The sequence below is a fragment of the Hypanus sabinus genome, chromosome 19, assembly GCF_030144855.1.
Source record: "Hypanus sabinus isolate sHypSab1 chromosome 19, sHypSab1.hap1, whole genome shotgun sequence".
NCBI lineage: Eukaryota > Metazoa > Chordata > Chondrichthyes > Myliobatiformes > Dasyatidae > Hypanus > Hypanus sabinus.
The window spans coordinates 10,951,548-10,965,694 of record NC_082724.1 but is presented as its reverse complement, the minus strand read 5'-3'; positions in this window follow the sequence as shown (position 1 = coordinate 10,965,694).

Sequence of the window (14,147 nt, the reverse complement as noted above, 5' to 3'; positions counted from 1 at the left end):
CAACAATCATTCTGCAGTCAAAGTCACCTGGAGCACAGCTCTTCCCCGTTCTGATGTTTGGTCTGAACAGCAAATGAACCTCTCGACCATGTTGTATGTGCTTTTATGCGTTGAGTTGCTGACGCAGGACAGCGTGGTAGCATAGTGGCTAGGGTGATGCTTTACAGTACAAGTAAACAGAGTTCAATTCCCGCTGCTGCCTGTACGCCCTCCCCATGACCGTGTAGGTTTCCTCTGGGTGCTCCGGTTTCCTCCCACAGTCCAAAGACATACCAGTTGGTATGTTAATTGGTCATTGTAAATTGTCCTGCAATTGGGCTCTGATTAAATTGGTTGCTGGGTGGTGCAGCTCAAAGGGCTGGAGGGGCCTATTAGGCACTGTATCTCAATTAATAAATACCTGATTGGCTGATTAGGTGAATCAGCATTTGCAAGCAGGTGTGCCTAATAAAGTGGCCACTGTATATAAGATTGCTCTGGCTTGTGAAGACAGCACTTTTAATTTGGGTGGTGCAGGAAGATGGAGTGGAAAGGGCTAAACTTCCTCTCCAGGCAAGGAAATCTCTGTACAGGCTAGTTTAACATGTACCACCCAAAGATCAATTTCTGTCCAAGGGGACTAAGTGGATTATTGTCAAAACTGCTGAGCAGAATGCGATGAAAGAAGCTGTCCAAGTTAAATCCTGCCTTCATTAATCTAAGGGATCCTTGTCTAGTGAATGTTAGACCAGATTTGATGGCTCATGTTTACTTGTGTTTTACCCCAACATGATGACCAAGCTGTGATCAAGCTCCAGTTGACAAGGCTAATGTACAGTCAGTCTCGAGGCCTTTGCAAGCATTACTGTCAGCTACGGTGGAATTTTGGCAAGTCTACCCCTTGGTTAGACCACACCTGGAGTACTGTGGGCTTTTCTTAAATCTGAGTAATTGAATAAATATGAAATAAAAGGCCAGGCTCCCAAGTGGTAACTAGAACCCGTCTCGTTAACTTGTCGTTCACAGAGGAAAATCTGGTATGTACACCATAGTTAGGATGTTGTATTGGAGTTGGTGAGGTTGAATTCAGAGTTTCATGTGAAGTTCTGGAAAGAGATCAGTAAGTCTGAAAGAGTGCAGGTAAAATTTGAGGATGTTGCTGGGACTTGAGGACGCAAGTTATAGAGAGGTTGAATAGGTGAGGACTTGGAACTTTGGAGAATGAGGGGAGATCTTAGAGAGGTTTACAAAGTTATGACGGGTAATAGATGGGGTAAATATCTGGAGGTGCTTTCCCCTGAGGTTCCGTGAGACTAGTCCAATCACAAACGAGAGAAAATCTGCAGGTGCTGGAAATCCAGAGCAACACACACAAAGTGCTGGAGGCCAGGCAGCATCACTCAGCAGGCCAGGCAGCATCTATGGAAAAGAATAAACCGTCAACGTCTTGAACGGAGACCCTTCATCAGAACTGGAGGAGTTTGGGGGGGGGGAATGAGAATTCAGAGTAACAAGGTGGAGGGAGAGGAGGAAGGGGGGGGCCTCTAGAAATAGAGATCGTAGGTTATGGGTGAAAGGTGAAAAGTTTACAGGGAACATGAGGGGGAACCCCTTCACCAAGAGGGTGCTGCGAGTGTGGATCGAGCGGCCAGCAGAAGTGGTGGATGTGGGTTTGACTGACGTTTTAAGAGACATTTGGAAAGATACATGGGTGGAGGCCTATGGTCTGGGTGCATGTCGAAGGGACTAGGCAGTGAAACGAGTCAGGATGGACGAGATGGGCCAAAGGACTGATTCTATGACCCTGGACCCGAGTAACTCTCAGCTACCCTCTGTGATACTGTGCTAGTTGAACAAACCAGTTGGTTTGGGAGCAAGTCAGGATCAAAGTCAAAGCTGAGTTTATTGCGATGTGCACAAGTACGTGAATGCACAGACAGAGTGAAAAACAAACTTGCAGCATCAGACCCACACGACAGCAGATAAGCATCATTCACAAGAAAGGATGGGTGATCCATGATGTCTCCACACTTTGGAAACAATCTCGTGTGTGGAGGAAGTGCAGCATGCAGCATAGATTTACCAGGATAGCCAAGCACCCAGGGTTTAAATTAGAAAGTGGGGGGGGGGGGGGGAGACAAACTAGGGATGTGTTACAGGAATTACATTAAAGGACTGTTTTGATGGAACCCTTCACTGTGTTCCATTCATTATAGGAAAGATGTTGAACCCTTAGGGAGGGATTAGGGAGCATGTTCTTATGAAGAAAGCTTGAGTACACTTGGCCTTTTCTCTTTGGAGCAAAGGAGGATGAGGTGGTGACTTGATAGTTGTATTAGGTGATAAGAGGCATAGGCAGTGGACAACCAGCAACTTTTCCCCAGGTTAGAAATGACTATTAAGAGGGCACAATTTTAAGGTGACTAGAGGAAAGCATGGGGGGAATTTCAGAGGTACTGTCTGTTTTTACACAGTGGTGGGTGCGTGGAATGCAGTGTTGCGGTGGTGGTGGAGGTGGATTCAACCCCACTGCTATTTGTTCTGGGAAAATTTTTCTACAGAAGTGCTTTCCCATTGTAGTCTTCTGGGCAGTGTCTTTCCAAGACGGGTGATCCCAGCCATTATCAATACTCTTCGGAGATTGCCTGATTGCCATCAGTTGTTGCACAACATTAGGGGCATTTAATGAAAGGAATAGGCACATGGATGAAAGAAAAATACCAAATCAAATGGTTCCATTTATTATCAGAGAATGTATACAATACATAACCTGAAATACCTGTCTTAACAGACATCCACAAAAAACAGAAGAAAAGAATGAATGACAGAAAACATTGGAACCCCAAAACCCCTTATCCCCCTCCCACACCCCAGCTGTTTCAGCAAAAAGCATCAGCTCCCACCACCCACCAGGCAATAGCAAAGCACACAAAGAGTCTACAAAAACTATTGTTTACCCAGCAGTTCGACATACTACAGGTTCTCTCTCTCTCATTGGCAAGGGACAAAGAGATATCACCCATCTCACAGTGAACGGGGAGGCTGACAGTCACTGGAGGGCGAGGTGGGAGGGAAGTGTTGGACTGATAGGTAGGTTAAACAGTCAGCACGGCGTAATGGGCCAAAGAGCCTGCACTGTACTGTTCTTTTCTCTACGTTGGGTAAACTATTTGAAGTAAGTTCTGATGGTAGGATATTTAGGATTGCAAACACCACTTTAATTTTTAAAAAATGTTGGGAACTTCCCTTCTGCTGTGAAGTCCCTAGAGTCTTCTAGCACAGAAACGCAGCCAACCTATCTACACTCACCATCAACCATCCACTTCCACTAATCTGATTACATTCTCATGAATTACATCTCCATCTGGTATGGGAGCGGCTGAGCGTCGGACTGGAAGTCACTACAAAAACCTGTGAGAACGGCCGAGAGAGTCATCGGGGTACACCCCCCCCCCCCACCATCCATTGGGGACATTTATCAAGAGAGCTGCATATGCAGGGCCCTTGATATTATTAAGGATCCCAACCAGGACCCATCCAGCATCCTCTTTGATTTTCTACCATCAGGCAGGACACTCCCGAGAACGGTCAGGATGCGGAACAGTTTCTGCCATTAGGGTTCTGAACTCCCTGCCGCATCTCATTCAAAGTATCACTGGTTAATCTGTTCTGTACCCAGCAATATTTAATTTATGCACTTTAATTATGTGTAATCTATTTGTACTTTGTATTCTTACTTGTGTGTTCTCCTTACTTATGGGTTATGTATGTTAAGTGCACTACAGTGCTTTATACCCCGTTGGGGAAAAACATTGTCTCAATTGACAATTTTCACTTACAGTGCCTATAAAAAGTATTCACCCTCCTTGGAAGTTTTCATGTTTTATTGTTTTACAACATTGAATCACAGTGGATTTAGTTTGGCTTTTTTGACACTGATCAATAGAAAAAGATTCTCATGTCAAAGTGAAACAGATCTCTACAACGTGATCTAAATTAAGTACAAATATAAAACACAAAGTAAATGATTGCATAAGTATTCACCCCCTTCAAATCAATATTTAGCGGATACACCTTTGGCAGCAGTTACAGCTTTAAGTCTGTGTGGGTATGTCTCTCAGCTTTGCACATCAGGACACCGCAATTTTTCCTTATTTTTCTTTGCAAAACTGCTCAAACTCTGTCAGATTGGATGGGGATCATGAGTGAACAGCCCTTTTCAAGTCCAGCCACAAATTCTCAATTGGGTTGAGGTCTTGACTCTGATTTGGCCACTTCTGGACATTAAATTTGTTCTTGACATTCCTGTGTAGTTTTGGCTATATGTTTGTTTAAAAAAAATATCTCCCAAGTTGCAGTTCCCTTGCAGACAGCATCAGGTTTTCCTCCAGGATTTCCCTGTATTTTGCTGCATTAATTTTACCCTCTACCTTCACAAACCTTCCAGGATCTACTGCAGTGAAACATCCCACAGTCACCTCCAGCTTCATGGTAGGGATGCTGTGTTTTTGATGTGCAGTTTTTGGCTTACGCCAAACATAGAGTTTCGTCTGATGACCAAAAAGCTCAATTTTGGTTTCATCAGACCATGAAACCATCCAGCTGACTTCAGAGTCTCCCACATGTCTTCTGGCAAACTCTAGTTGGGATTTTTGTGTGAATTTCTTTTCCAATAGTGGCTTTCGCTTTACCTCTCTCCCATAAAGCTGCAACTGGTGAAGCACCCGAGCAACAGTTGTTGTATGCACAGTCTCTCTCATCCCACCCAGAGGCTTGTAACTCCTCCAGAGTTGTCAGATGAATGTTGATGGCCTCTTTCACTGGCCCCTTTCTTGCACGGTCATAAAGTTTTTGAGGACGGTCTGCTCTAGGCAGATTTACAGCTGTGCCATATTCTTTCCATTTCTTGATGTTTGACTTAACTCTATTCCAAGGGATATTCAATGACTTGGAAATTTTCTGTATCCATCTCCTGGACTGTGCTTTTCAATAACCTTTTCAGAGTTGCTTGGAGTGTTCTTTTGTGTTCATTGGTGTAGTTTTTGCCAGGATACTGACTGACCAGCAGTTGGACCTTCCAGATACAGGTGTATTTTTATTACAATCTCCAAAAACAGATCTTTTACTCAGAGTGGTTGACACATGGAATGTACTGCCTTTGGAGGCAGAGGCTTCAACAGTATTTCAGAAACATCTAGACAAGAATCTGGCTTGCCAAGGCATAGAAAAGTTTAGAGTAAAATTTATTATCAGAATTTATACATGTCACCACGTACAATCCTGAACAAGAGAAAATCTGCAGACGCTGGAATAGGGAGCAACACACACACAATGCTGGAAGAGCTCAGCAGGCCAGACAACATGTATGGGGGGGGGGGGGAAAAACACAGTTGAAGTTTCAGGCCGAGACCCGAGACCCAGGATTGGAGAAGAAATGCTGAGGAGTAGATTTGAAAGTTGGGGGTAGTGGGAGAGAGGGAAATTCAAGGTGATAGGTGAAACTTGGCAGGGGAGGGATGAAGCAAAGAGCTAGGAGGTTGATTGCTGAAAGAGACAGAAGGCCATGGAAGAAAAAAAAAGGGGTGGTGGGGGGGAAGAGCACCAGAGGAAGGTGATGGGTGGGGAAGAAGATAACATGAGAGAGGGAAAAGGCGATGGGAAATGGTGAAGGGGGGAGGCATTACTGTTGGGGTCATATACTGTGTTAGGTGATCCCAGTGTGGCCTCCTGTGTATCAGTGAGACCCGACGTAGATTGGGAGACTGCTTCGCCAAGCACCTGCACTCCATCCGCTAGAACAAGCGGGATCTCCCAGTGGCCACCCATTTTACTTCCACTTCCCATTCCCATTCTGATATGTCCATCCATGGCCTCCTCCGCTGCTGTGATAAAGCCACACTTAGGTTGGAGGAACAACACCTTGTATCGTGTTTAGGTAGCCTCCAACCTGATGGCATGAACATCGATTTCTCTAGCATCCAGGAATGCCTCCCTCCTCACTTCACCATTTCCCCCTCTCATGTTATCTCCTTGACCGCCCATCACCTCCCTCTGGGTATTCTCTCTCCCCCCCCCCCCACCCATTTTTCTTTCCTCCATGGCCTTCTGTCTCTTTCACCAATCAACTTCCCAGCTCTTTGCTTCATCCATCCCCATCCCGGTTTCACCTATCCCCTGGCGTTTCTCTCTCCCCTCCCCTCCCCTCACCTTTCAAATCTACCCCTCAGCTTTTTTTTTCTCCAGTCCTGCTGAAGGGTTTCGGGCCAAATCCCTGGCTCTGCTTTTTCCCATAGATGCTACCTGGCCTGCTGAGTTCCTCCAGCATTTTGTGTGTGTTACATTCAATCCTGAGGTTCTTTTTCCTGCAGGCATACTTAGCAAATCTTTAGAGCAGCAACTGTAAACAGGATCAATGAACACCAAAATGTGCAAGTGGATATATAAATAAATAATGAGAGCATGAAATAGCAAGATAAAAAATACTTGAGACTATCGGTTGTAGGGACACCAGAAATAGAATGAGTGTGGTTATCTCCTTTTTTTTCCCCCAAGAGCCTAATGGTTGAAGGGTAGTAACTGTTCTTGTACCTGGTAGTGAGAGTCCTGAGGGACCTGTACCTTCTACCTGTTGGCAGCAGTGAAATAAGAGCATGGCCTGTGTGAAGAGGATGTTTGGATGCTGCTTTTCTGCTACAGCATTCTATCTAGATGTGCTCAATGGTTGGGAGGGCTTTTCCCATGATGCACTGGGCCAAATCCATGACCTTTTGCTGGATTTTCCACTCAAAGGCATTGGTGTTCCCATACCAGGCCTTAATGCTGCTAGTCAATACACTTTCCTGTAGAAGTTTGCCATGGTTTTTTTTTGACCTGCCGAATCTCTGCACGATGGACTTAATGCAGGTAAATGGGATGATTACATATGGGTGCAACAGTCAGTGGGAATGTGAGGGGCCAAGGAGCCTGTTTCAGTGGGAACAAAAGGGTTAACCTATAAGGAGCATTTGGTGCCTTTGGGCCTGTACTTGCTGGAGTTTAGAAGAATGAGGGGGGGAAATCTCATTGAATTTTTTGGAATATTGTAAGTCCTAAATAGAGTGGACATTGGGAGCATTTTTCAAATATTGGGAGAATCTAGAACCAGAGAGCACGGTCTCAAAATAGAAGGTTATTCTCTTTAGAGCAGAAATGAGGGGGAATTTCTTTAGCCAGAGGGTGGTGAATCTATGGAATTCATTACCACATATGCCATGGAGACCATGTCATTTGGGCATATCAAAAGCAGAAGTTGATAGGTTCTTGATTAGTAAGGGTGTCAAAGTAAGAAGGCAGGAGAATGGGGTTGAGAGGGGAAATAAATCAGTCATGATCAAATGGTGGAGCAGACTCGATGGGCTGAATGGCCTAATTCTGTTGTTTTGTCTTGTGTGCTTCCTCAAGGTAGGAATCTCCTCCCCAAGTGAAGAATGCCAGAAACTTTGGAAATCCCTCCTACAGATATCTATCGAAACTCGGTCAACTGTTTAACTTTTAATTGAAATTAATAAATATTTTTATGCAGAGTTATTTAGAATATGGTGAAAAGTATGTAAAGGAGTTATGACTGAATTGTGACTTGCTCTCATTGAATGGTATTGTAAGTTTGTGAAGTTCAATGTTCTAAGCTTTTAGAAGCAACTGTAATTCATCCCCCTTGAAAGCCTGCACATCTTTATCAGCACATCTCTCTGGAGTAGATTAGACCCTGGTTCCCAAAGGCAGAAAGATAACGCAGCCAATTATGCCACCAAATAATTTACTTTTTACCCCTTTTTTTATTTTAATTTATATTGGGCCACAGACCAAGTGGTTTCTGTAGCAATGTATCCTGGTGAATGGAGCAATTGGAAAAATAATAGAAAGCTGTTAAATTAATCATTGCAAAAGAGGGCAGTTTTGTTCATTTGACTCAAGGCTGATGTTTAATGTGTGGCAAGGTTGGGGGAGAGCGGATGTGTGGGATTCATCTGTCGTAAAATGGGTTCTTATTTACTGCCTGTTATGCTACAGGCGTTTAGGACAGCAATGAAGGTCCTCCATCTCTCGTGGTGTTTCCTTCATCGTGTCTGTAGCTTCCTCTCGGTTTTCACCACTGTCAGCCATGAAAGTCCCAGGTGAAGACTCAGGAATACAGTCACACTCAGATGTAGAATGAATCTTCATTGCTGTTTCTGTAACAGTTTTGTTTGACCAGTCAGGGTTGTTAGCCCTGAGCTGAACCCTCAAACCTGGAGGACCAGTGGACCACTCTTAGTCTGACCTCTACCCTTTGACATGGGGGACCGTACAAAGAGCCAAAGCATAAGGCCCTGATTACAGCCAACATAGCTCTCCGTGCTATTGAGGCACAAGCCTCCAAAGGTTGTGTTCTTCTTGGAGAACGTGCCTATCTAACAGTCCTGTAAATGTCCCCATTCTATCAGCCTCTACCACCAACCCTAACCCTGTAATGTATTCCAAGCCCAGACTTCAATTCAAATTCAAGTTCAAGTTTGTTGTCATCTGACTGCACAGGTATACAATGCTGTGTATATGAAGCAAGGGTGCCTAAGACTTTTGCACAGTACTGTAGTAATTTTATGTATTGCACTTTTTTGCTGCTGCAAAAAAGAAACAAATTTCATAATGTTCTATATCTGAATAATGAAAAACCTGATTCTGATCTGGGTCTGTATTGTGGGCTGAGAGTAAGAAAGGGGCAGGGAGATGGGAAAAGGACAGGAGAGGGGAGGGAGCGGGAAGCACCAGAGAGACGTTTTCTAATAATCAATAAACAAATTGTGTAGAATCAAATTACCTTTCCTGTTGTCTCAGGGCTGAATGTGTTTGTACCCATGCCACACCCCCCCCTCCCCGGCACTCCTGTGCCAACTGTTTCACACCCCTCCCGTGGCACTCCACCCTCACCATCCTTTGCTCTCTCCCCCCCTCCCCCCCCCAGATTCACAAACTCACTTTCTGCTCTGCTTTGATAACGACAGTACTGTCTTAGGCACCTTAGCTATACATCTGTATTATACAAGATGTTTGTATGATGCAGCACAAATAACGGTCCTCTGGACCATGATGCACCCACAAAATATACATCAAACACAACACAGAACAAAATATTGCCACAAGTTAATAAAATATAATTCAGAGCTGCATCTAGTAAACAGTACAGTAAATAGCAAACTCCTAGTGATTCGACCTCAGTGGTGGTAAGGTATTCATTAGTCTCACAGCCTGAGGGAAGAAGCTGTTACCTAGTCTGACAGTCCAGCCTGGAGTTCAAGGTAAAGGTTGTAGTTATTCAACCGTATGCATGTTTCGAGCTAAATGAAACAACATTCCTTTGGGACCAAGGTGCAAAATGCAGTTCATTATTCACCATACAACATATAAAATAATTACACAATAATATTAGCAGATAATAAAAAATTCTGTGCACGTGAAGCGTTTGATGGCTCTGGGCCTGTAAGCACCAGTACTCAGAAGAACGAGGGATGACCCCTTTGAAACGCAACAAATGTTGAAACGCCTCAACAGAGTGGATGTGGAGAGATGTGGGGGAGTCTAAGACCAGAGGGCACAGCCTCAGAATGGACGGGTGTCCTTTTAGAACGGAGATGAGGAGGAATTTCTTTAGCCAGAGGGCAGTGAATCTGTGGAATTCATTGCCACTGGCAGCTGTGGAGGCCAAGTCATTGGGTATAATTAAGGCAAAAGCTGACTAGTCAGCTCATGAAGGGGTATGGAGAGACAGCAGGAGATGGGGCTGAGAGGAAAATTGGATCAGCCATGATGAAGTGGCGGAGCAGACTCAGTGGGCCAAATGGCCTAATTTTGTGCCGATATCTTATGGTCTTATGTCAACATAAAGTGCGTGTATGACATAGTTAAATATATAACCATGTAATGGCACTGTGATAACTAGCATATACTGAGAGGTAGCAAGGTGTTCAGATGTCTCACTGTAAAGTCTTATACTAACTGCTATGCTGTGTTCCACCCCGTGGAAAACTGCAGTGATTTAAGTAGCAGCTCACCAGTGAAACCTGGACCCCCAGAAAATGGTAAATAAACCTGAACTGAAACAGTTTACCCTCCAGGAGGACCGCAGCCTTGTTTGTAGGGTCTGGAGGCTTGCGTGCCTCAAAGACCCGGGGAGCTATGTTGGCTGGTGTCAAAGGTTTAGGCTTTGGCGCTTGGTAGGTTCACTCATGCCGCACAGGTCGAAGGGGAAGAGCAATGAAGAATCCTTCTGAGTGCGGTGGTATTCCTGAGTCTCCAGCTGGGACCTGCATGACTGCCAGTTGTGAAAACAGAGAGGAAGCTACTGACATGTTGAAGAAATTCCTGAACACCACCAGAGATGGAGGACGTTCATTGCTGCCCTAATAGCCAGTGACATTACAGGCAGCCCTGATAGGCACGTGGATGAAAGGAAAATGGAGGAATATGGGCTGTATGGGAGGAAAGGACAGTGGAGGAAGTTTATATTGGTCAGCACAACATCACGGGTCGAAGGGACCGTACTGTGCTGTACTGTTCTACATTTTATGTTTAATCACTGCTTTAACTTTACAAACTGTAGGAAACAAATACTAGTTTAACCAATTCTCCCTCGTGGTTTGACCCTGTGGCCCAGGAATCAAGTTTTGTGAATTTGTGATTGCATCAAATTGGGTGGTATTTTGCAATATCCTGAGATTGTGAAAGTAGCATCAATGGGTAAAGGTGAACTTGCCATGATTGATACTTTTATTTCCAGTAGATATTTGATTAGGCTTCATATCAGAGCTTCTTCCAGAAAGTAAAAGCTCATGTGGTAGGAGTTAATGTATTGGTGTGGACCTGCCAACAGAAAATCGACAGCGGGCATCAATGTTTTAATTTTCTGACTGACATAATATAACATAGATCAATAATGTGGCCTCAATGTTTTCATTCTATCACTGAAGTCAAGACACCAGTGAAAAGCAATACGATAGTGTAGCAGTTAGTTTAACACTGTACAGATTCAGAAATCAGAAGATCAGTGTTCAGTTCCCACTGCTGTCTGTAAAGAGTTTGTACGTTCTCCCTGTGACCTCCAGCTGCTCTGGTTTCCTCCCATATTCTAAAGATGTATGGGTTAAAGTTCGTAGGTTACGGACTTGCTGTGTTGGTGTCAGAAGCATGATGATATTTGTGGGCTGACGACACCTGCAGACTGACCCCAGCACATAGACGGACCACGTTGGCTGCTGATGTAATCATACGTTTCACTGTATTTTTCAATGTACATACGACAAATAAAGCTAATTTCTTCATAAAGTGGATGCAAAAAGATAGAACTTTATTCCATGGAGTGGAGGAGGATGAGAGATACAAACTTTAATGGAGATGTACAAAATTATAGGCTGGCAGAGTGGAGCTGTGTCTCTACCAAAGGAGGTGTGAGGTGCTCCTTCCCTCCGCTAGCCTGCAGCTCACCCTTGGGCAAGGTGTAGCACCTGCTTAGCCCCCATGATCAGTCACCTGAAGGCAGGTGAGCAGGTTGTGGACAGTCGTAAGAGCAGCCGGTGCATATCACAAGTTCTGGTTATGCGACCACTGACACCAGGCAGACAATCTCTGAAGAGAATTGATCATGGCTGGGTCACCTGTCTGGCAAAGACCCAAACCAGAAGAAGGCAATGGCAAAATACTTCTGTAAAAAAAAAAATTACCAGGAACAATCATGGTCATGAAAAGGCATGATTACCCATGTCTTACAACACGGCACATAATGAGTGAGTACAAAAGTATGAGGGGTCTAGATAGAGGAAATGCAAGTAGGCTTTTTTTAGTGAGGTTGGATAAGACTAGAACTAGAAGTCATTGTCATGGCTATCCCTCGAGGTCGAGGATGATGGTCTTCATTCCGTAAAGAGAGAAGACACCTATGCGTGTATTTGTTTAACGTGTACTTGATGTTGCACTCCAAGAAGCACATGATACTTCACAAATCAACCAACTGATTCCAATGGTATGGAAACCCGATGATTGGAGCTGATGGATTTGTAGCAGTCTTCATCCGCCTTCACAGCCGTTGAGCTCGAAGTAACTTCGGCCACCTGTTCCACCGTTGAGGTCTTGGTCGGATTGTTCTTTGTCAGGGACCTCACCCTCGACCTTACCGCCGTGGGTGACCCTACCAGGAGCATAGCTCCAGGCAGCATCGCTCTCGGGATCTCAGCTTCTCCACCACGACAAGACTAGAAGTCATAGGTTAAGGGTGAAAGATGAAATGCATTTGTCTGCAGGCTTGTTCTTGCTGACAGCATCCATGGACTTGGGGACCTGGACTACATTATATTTTTGTGTGTGACTGTATGTTTACTGCTGTCTTACATGTGTAGTGTGAAACTGTTGGTTCTGGGTTTTGCACCTTGGCCCCAGAGGAATGCTGTTTCATTCGGCTGTATTCATAGGTATTCGTGTATGGTTGAATGGCAATTAAACTTGAATATTTAAGGAGGATCTGAAGGGGGATTACTTCACTCAGGGTGTTGTGAGTGTGGAACGAGCTACCAGCAGAGGAGGTGAAAGTGGGTTCTATTGCAACATTTGAGTGATATTTGGATAAGTACATGAATGGGAGGGGTGTCAAAGAACAATGTTGTGCCAACCTTTTAACCTACTCTTAAAATCAATCTAACTCTTCCTTCCCCTATTGCTCTTCATTCTTCTTTCATCCATGTGCCTACCGAAAAATCTCTTACATGCTCCTAACGTATCTGACTCTACCACCAAACCTGGGAGCACATTGCACACATCGATCACTGCCTTTGTATATATGAAAAAAAATCGTGCCACTGGCATGCCCAGTATATTTTCCTCCAATCACCTGACAATTACGTTCCCTTCATATTAGCCATTTCCAACCCGGGAAAAGTCTTTGGCTGTTCACTCGATCTATTGCTCTTATCTCGTGTACACCTCTATCAACTCAATTGTGAATGTTAACGTTTCTGGGTGAACACTTTTTATGAGATGCTCTGAAGAAGGGTCCTCAGTATAAAGTCTGTTTCTCTTTCCACGCGTGCTGCCTGACCTGTTAAGTGTTTCCAGCATTTTCAGTTTTTGTATATCAGCATTTCCTGTATGTCCTGATGCAGGGATTTGACTGAAAACGGTGACAATTCCTCCCCCCCTCCCCCCCAAAGATGTTGCTTAATCCAAGTTCCTGCAGCTAACTGTATGTTCCTCTGGATTCTAACGCACCCAGTCCTGTGCATTCAGCATCTGCTGTTTTTATTGAACTTTTAATTTTAATTGTCAACTCCTCAGTGTTCCACACTTTTCTCTCCTCTCCATTCCATAGAACCTACAGGGCCTTCCGCCTACAACATTGGGCTGACATTTTAACTTGCTAATCAACCTAAATTCAACCTAACCCTTACCTCCTACATATCCCCTCCAGTTCTCTATCATAATGTGCCTATCTGAGAGTATCATCAATGTCCCTAATATATCTACCCCTGGCAGGGCATTCCATGCACCCCCCCGCTCTCTGATATCCTCCCCCATACATTCCTCCAACCACCTTTAAATTGTGGCCCCTCGTATTAGGCACTTCTGCTCTGGTAAGTCTTTGCCTCTCCATTCAAACTATGCTTTGTGTCATTTTGTACACACCTATGAAGTCATCTCTCATTCTCCTTCGCTTCAAAGAGAAAAGCCCTATCTCACTAAGACATGCTCTCTGATCCAGGCAGCATCCTGGGCTCTGCCAGTTGATTATATATTGCTATATTTCTACACTGTTCTTGGTTGGTGCGACTGTAACAAAACCCAATTTCCCTTGAGATCAATAAAGTATGTCTGTCTGTCTGTTATAGCAACTTTCCAGACGGAATCATAGAGTTTGACTTTTACCTCAGTTTCCTGCAGATTAAGATGGCAGTGGGATGAAAGTGGGGAGAAGCCAAGGATAGCAAGGTATAACCAACAGAGCAGTGTGCAGATATTGCAGCCACGTTTCTTTCTGAACCCCTTCCATCATTCAGAGAGCAGAGGAGAGGGGTCACTACTGTGCATGCAATTCCTTCCTCTGTGCCAACTACCGATGTTAATTGATAGTTCCACGTGTTTTGGTGAAGTGTTCAATGCAGGGCCGCACT